The sequence below is a fragment of the Trichechus manatus genome, unplaced genomic scaffold (assembly GCF_000243295.1).
Source record: "Trichechus manatus latirostris isolate Lorelei unplaced genomic scaffold, TriManLat1.0 scaffold00048, whole genome shotgun sequence".
Classification (NCBI taxonomy): Eukaryota; Metazoa; Chordata; class Mammalia; order Sirenia; family Trichechidae; genus Trichechus; species Trichechus manatus.
In genome coordinates, this window is record NW_004443984.1 from 1,196,440 (window position 1) to 1,203,242 (window position 6,803).

The 6,803-nt window shown below is 42.4% G+C and overlaps 1 non-coding gene across 1 annotated transcript; it reads right to left on the bottom strand.

The window, feature by feature from the left end:
• Window positions 1–395: 395 nt before the first annotated feature.
• On the bottom strand, window positions 396–529 carry LOC111820737 (U11 spliceosomal RNA). The gene has a single exon (XR_002824265.1). It is a non-coding gene; the product is annotated as a U11 spliceosomal RNA (small nuclear RNA).
• Window positions 530–6,803: the final 6,274 nt, after the last annotated feature.

The following is a 6,803-nucleotide window of genomic DNA, read 5'->3' on the forward strand; positions in this document are numbered from 1 at the left end:
ATAGGGTTTCCGCGCAGCAGCTGATGGATTCGAACTGCCGATCTTTTGGTTAGCAGCCAACGATCCGCAGCCGAGCTCTTAATCATTGTGCCACCAGGGATAGGGAGACACATGGATGCCTGATAGCAGAATTTTACAAAAACATCGTTTCATAATCGCTCTTTGCAGTCTGCGCCCGGGAAAAGCAGAGAAATGACTGCCTCCACACAAATCAAGACAACCCGAAAAAAAAACCCAACCAGGTTTGTTTTAAAACCAGTTTTTGTAATGAAAAAACTCAAGTTAGTGCTTATTACTTAAAGAAGAAACCACCGCACCTTTTAAATAGTTTTGTTGCTATTATACCATTAATACTAGTAATTCACAACATAATATCTGTTTTTGTAACATTAAAGCAGGGCGCCGGGACCAACGATCACCAGCTGCCCAGAACACAAAAATTACGCTTCCGAAATCTCTTGATGTCGATTCCGCACATAGAACAGTAGAAATGCCCTACGTGTGTCACTTCACGACAGAAGCCCTTTTTTAACATGAAAAAAACATATACACATTGGCAGTGTTGGCAAATCCATCTTTTGTTTAGGGTGAAAATCCTATGCGATTTCCTATTCCATGTTCCTAGAATTGAGGAAGGATTACAAACGTTATTGCGCCGAATGGGAAGTTTCACAAGGAAAATCTAGGATATCCATTAGATTTTTATTTAGAAGTAAAGGCATAAACATGACATGATATGCAAATTAGCGCACTGCTTGCTGGGAAAACGAGGGCGAGTTCAGAGTGGGTGACCAGTAAAGCGCTGCAGCGCGAGGCAGCGGTGAAGCGCAAGTATGCCGCAATTGGGAAAGTCTCTCATCTGTTATCCGGTCCACCGCAACGGAAGCTGCCCGGGTCACAAGAAGACCAGTTTCTCCGCGGCCGCCCAAGGCTTCCTTTGCTCCGTACATTGCCCTCTGAGAGCTCGCACTCCCCTCCTCCTGCGCTTACCTAGCGCCTCCTGGGCGCCTGGCCTCGTGCTGGGTGCTGTGGATACCAAACTGGGGAAGACATGAATCTCAGTCTATTAAAATTGATATTGCACAGACGCCATCCACCCTGGAGTGGTGCTGGCACGCGTTCACAGGGTGGGGCACAGCATCATTGAAATAGCGTCAACCTAATGCCACCTACACGACAACAACGGATAAACAAAATGCGTATATAAGCGGCCGTGGCATGCTATATACAAAAAACGTTGAGTGGTAAGAGTTGTAGAAAAGGTACAACGGTACCATGAATGTGTGTGTGTGGGGGGGAGGTAATATTGTATTTCGAATGATGGAATTAAATCTTTATCAACACATATCAAAACAATGTAATGGAAAAAGTGTTGAAAGGGTACAGCATGATACCATTGTCTCGATAAAGAACACACAACTCAGTGCTTATATTTTCTATGGCCACATTATATATAAATACATATTTTTAAAGTTGGAAGGACTCATATCAGTGATTACCTCTAGAAAGGAGGGAGGGGATCAGGATTGGGGGCAGTGATCACATGGAACCTTAGATTTATCTGTAATGCTCCAATTTTTTAAAAGAATGGATTGTTTTATTATTGTATAATTTTATTATTTGTGTAATTAAAAACCTTTAACAAATATAATCCTTCCCTTGCATATTTTCTCCATATACTTCATTTTTTTAAGTCATGTTTATTGAGGTAAAAGTCACATATACTAAATTCACCTTTTCTGCCATAGTTAATGAGTTTTAACAAATGCATAGTCATGTACCTACTGTTGCTGTTGTGTGCCATCAAGTGGATTCCGACTCACAGTGACCCGAAGTAACAGAGTGGAACTACCCCACAGGGTTTTCTTGGCTGTAATCTTCACAGAAGCAGATCCCCTGGTCTCTCTCCCTCGAAGCCACTGGTGGTTTTAAACTGCCAACCTTTCGGTTACCCGTTTGCACCACCAGGGCTCCTCATGTACCTACTACCACAATCAACATACCAAACATTTGTATTACCCCAAAAAGGTCTCTTGTGCCCCTTTCGAATCACCCCTCCCTCTTTTCCTAAGCCCTGGCAACCAGTGATCTCTTGTTTATCCCTAGACCTATAGTTTTGTCTTTTCCAGAATGACAAATGAAATCATTCACATGTACTTCATTTTTAATATAAAAACCTGTAAAACTTGTTGCCGTCGATTCCAACTCATAGTGACCATTCAGAACAGAGTAGAACTGCCCTTCATAGAGTTTCCAAGGAGTGGCTGGTGGATTTGAACTGCTGATCTTTTGGTTAGCAGCCTTAACGCTTAACCACTGTGCCACTAATGCTCCAATATAAAAAGAATATGTGCTAATTGTGAAGAAATTAAACAGTAAATGATGTAAAAAGTAAAAATGCTATTATTAACTATGAACAGTTCAGTGTTTACCTTGACAGAATGTTTTCTATGTACATATACATTATATATGTATGTATTAAAATATATACTGTTAGGCATCTTACTTTCTTAGCATAATAATATATGGAGGTCTGTGCCCTCTGCAAAGTAGAAGCTACAAGAGAAGAGAGTCACATAAACAGCTCTTAAACTGTAATAGGAAGCAGATGTGTAAACTGGTGGGAAGCCCAGATGTGGCTCCTCCTATAATCTACCAGAGTCATCTCTTAAAAACAAAATCTTTTCACTCCTCTGATTAAACCTCCAATGCCTTCCCATTGTACACTGAATAAAATCCCAAGTCCCCACCCTAGCCTACAAGCTCCTGCATCAATGTCTGCCACTTTCCCCAACACTAAGTAAGCTCCAGCCACCTTAGCCATCTGGTCCTTGAATAAGCTCTTTCCTAACCCGGGGCCCTGCATCACCCAGCTAAATAAATCTTCCCTGGTATTCTCTCCTCTTACCTTTTTGTGATCAAACATGCAATCAAGATGCATTGATAATTACTGGTGATTGGAATTCGAAAGTTGGAAACAAAAAAGGATCAGTAGTTGGAAAATACAGCCTTGGTGATAAAAACAAGGCAGGAGATCACAATAGAATTTTGTAAGACCAACAACTTATTCATTGCAATTACCTTTTTTCAACAACATAAACGGCAACTATACGCATGGACCCCGTCTGAAGGAATTCACAGGAATCAAATCGACTACATCTGTGGAAAGAGACCATGGAGAAGCTCAAAATCATCTGTCAGAACAAGACCAGGGGCCAACTGTGGAACAGACCATCAATTGCTCATATGCAAGTTCAGGTTGAAGCTGAAGAAAATTAAAACATGTCCACAAGAGAAAAAGTATGAACTTGAGTATATCCCATCTGAATTTGGAAACCATCTCAAGAATAGATTTGACACATTAAACACTAATGACCAAAGACCAGACAAGTTGTGGGATGACATCAAGGACATCGTACATAAAGAAAGCAAAAGGTCATTAAAAAGCACAAAAGAAAAAAGAAAAGACCAAACTGGATGTGAGAAGAGACTCTGAAAGTTGCTCTTGAGCATAAAGTAGCTAAAGTGAAGGGAAGAAATGATGAAGTAAAAGAGCTGAAGAAGATTCCAAAGGGTGGCTTGAGAAGACCAAGTAAAGTATTATAATGAAATGTGCAAAGACCTGGAGTTAGAAAACCAAAAGGGAAGAACACACTTGGCATTTCTCAAGCTGAAAGAACTGAAGAAAAAATTCAAGCCTCGAGTTGCAATATTGAAGGATCCTATGGACAAAAATCATTAATACCACATGCAATATCATTAATATCAGACGCAAGTAAAATTTTGCTGAAGATCATTCAAAAGCGGTTGCAGCAGTACATCAACAGGGAATTGCCAGAAATTCAAACCAGATTCAGAAGAGGACGTGGAATGAGGGATATCATTGCTGATGTCAGATGGATCCCGGCTGAAAGCAGAGAATACCAGAGAGATGTTTACCTGTGTTTTATTGACTATGCAAAGACATTCAATTGTGTGGATCATAACAAATTACGGATAACATTGTGAAGAATGGGAATTCCAGAACACGTAATTGTGCTATGAGGAACCTGTTCATAGATCAAGAGGCAGTCCTTCAGACAGAACAAGGGGATACTTCATGGTTCAAAGTCAAGAAAGGTGTGCTTCAGGGTTGCATCCTTTCACCACACTTATTCAATCTGTATGCTGAGCAAATAATCCAAGAAGCTGGACTATATGAAGACGAAAGGGGCATCAGGATTGGAGGAAGACTCATTAACAATCTGCGTTACGCAGATGACACAACCTTGCTTGCTGAAAGTGAAGAGGACTTGAAGCATTTACTGTTGAAGGTCAAAGAATACAGCCTTCAGTATGGATTACACCTCAACATAAAGAACACAAAAATCCTCACAACTGGACCGGTAAGCAACATCATGATAAATGGAGAAAAGATTGACACTGTCAAGGATTTCATTTTACTTGGATCCACAATCAACACCCGTGGAAGCAGCAGTCAAGAAATCAAAAGACGCATTGCATTGGGAAAATCTGCTGCAAAAGAACCTTTTAAAGTGTTAAAAAGCAAAGATGTCACTTTAAGGACTAAGGTGTGCCTGACCCAAGCATGGTATTTTCAATTGATTCACACGCGTGTGAAAGCTGGACAATGAATAAGGAAGACCAAAGAGTTGATGCATTTGAACTATGGTGTTGGTAAAGAATACTGACTATATCATGGATTGTCAGTAGAGTAAACAAATCTGCCTTGGAAGAAGTTTAGCCAGAAAGCTCCTTAGAAGCAAGGATGGCGAGACTTCATCTCACTTACTTTGGACATGTTATCAGAAGGGACCAGTCCCTGGAGAAGGACATCATGCTTGGTAAAGTAGAAGGTCAGTGAAAAAGAAAAAGACCCTCAACAAGATGGATTCACACAGTGGCTGCAATACTGGGCTCAAACATAGCAACGGTTATGAGGATGGCGCAGGGAGGAGCATTGTTTTTCGTTCTGTTGTACATAGGGTCACTGCGGGTCGGAACAAACTAGATGGCATCTAATAAGAACCCTTATGTGCATTTTTTTTATGGTCTCTTTCCCACTGTAGATTGTAAACTCCCTAAAGATATTGTCTTATCCATCAGTATGTACCCAGCACCTAGCACAGGGCTTGGCACACAATGAGCACTCCCTCAATAAATATTTGTTGAATAAATGAATGTACATTTAAACTGGGTCTTATAAAAGATGGTAAGGAATGTGTGATGGTTAAGGTTGTGTGTCAACTCGGCTGGGTCATGATTCTCAGTGGTTTGATAGTTGTATGATGATGTGATCACTTCCACTATGAGACTGGATATTATGTGATCACCTCCATGATGGGATCTGCTGTGAGTAGCCAATCAGTTGAAAGGGAGTTTCCTTGGGCATGTGGCCTGCATTGAAGTAAGTGGATATTCTAGCAAGGCTTGTGGACTTTTTGCTTCTTTTCCACCCTGCAGCTGGCTTCTGTTCAGCTGACCTCCAGTTCTTAGGACTTGAGCTAGCAGCTTACCTGCAGTCTTGCGTGTTGATCTTTGGGATTTGTCAGTCTTCACAGCCTGAGAGCAAGAGCCCTACTCCCCGACCTGCCAATCTTGGGTTCGCCAGCCCCTGTGGCTACATGCATCAGGAGAAGCCTCTATCCTGACCCACGGACTTGGGACCTTCCAGCCTCTACAACCACGTGAGCCATTTCCTTGATATAAATCTCTCTCTGTAGATATAGATATATATATGCTTTATTGGTCTTGCTTCTCTAGAGAACCTAAGACAGAATGCAACAAGAACAAAGTGGTAAGCAGACCCCAAGGAGAACGAGGAGTGCACTGGCAGGGAGATATGGCTAGAAAGATGGCTTAGAGCCTAATGGTGAAGGGGCTTTGAATCTGAGAATTCGGATTTGGTGGCAGTGTAGAAGGTGATAATTTATGGTGGTAATGCCTAAAGGCGGGGGTACGGGCGGGGGAAGGTTGCTGTACCAGTCCAGGCAGGAACACCTCTTCCTGATTTCTGCTAGCAGTTACTGTTACTGCTCTGGGTTGTCACAGCCCTTTGTAATTGCTTTGCGTTTTGTTGGTTCTCCATTTTACTGTGAGCACCTCGGAGACTAGAACGAGGTTTTGCTTAAATGCCTAGCATTTAGCACGGGGTCAGGAATACAGCAGTTCTCATTAAGCATTTGATGGATGAAATAACTGAAAGTATCAAAGCTTTCAGATGGGCTGCAGGGCAGGCTTAGACTTTGGAGGAAGAGTTCTGAGTTCAAGAAGAGACGCTACCCTTATAAGCTGGAACAGTGCTTAATCTCTAACAGGTTTTCTTTAATTATTAAATGGTATTTCAGAGAGTTTGGCACAGTTCCCCGCATGTGGTAAGCGCTCAATTTTTATTATTACTAATTGTCAATTCAGAGGCACAACCCTGTCCCCAGGTTCCTGTGCTGCTGCTGTCCCAGGTGTCATCTCCGTCGTGATATCACGACAAAGGCGCCAACCAAAAATGGCTACCTCTAAGCCATCCGAGGACTCCAATTATCTGTCATGCTGCAGATATATACAGCTAGCAGTGTCAGTAAGAAACAGTGAAGACAACCTCCGTAGCCGTGTGGATGGAAAGCGCGGAGTCAACGCACACTCCCAACCAACTGAAAAAGCGAAAAAGAAAACTGAACGGTCGGAGCTGAGCAAGAGCTCGGGTTTACGAGCACGTGTTGGAGGAAAGTCTGCGCTTGCGCAAACCAGGCGCGCGTCCGCTGGCCGGAAGAGTTGCGCGTTTCCGGGTTGGAGGCGGGGAGCGGTGC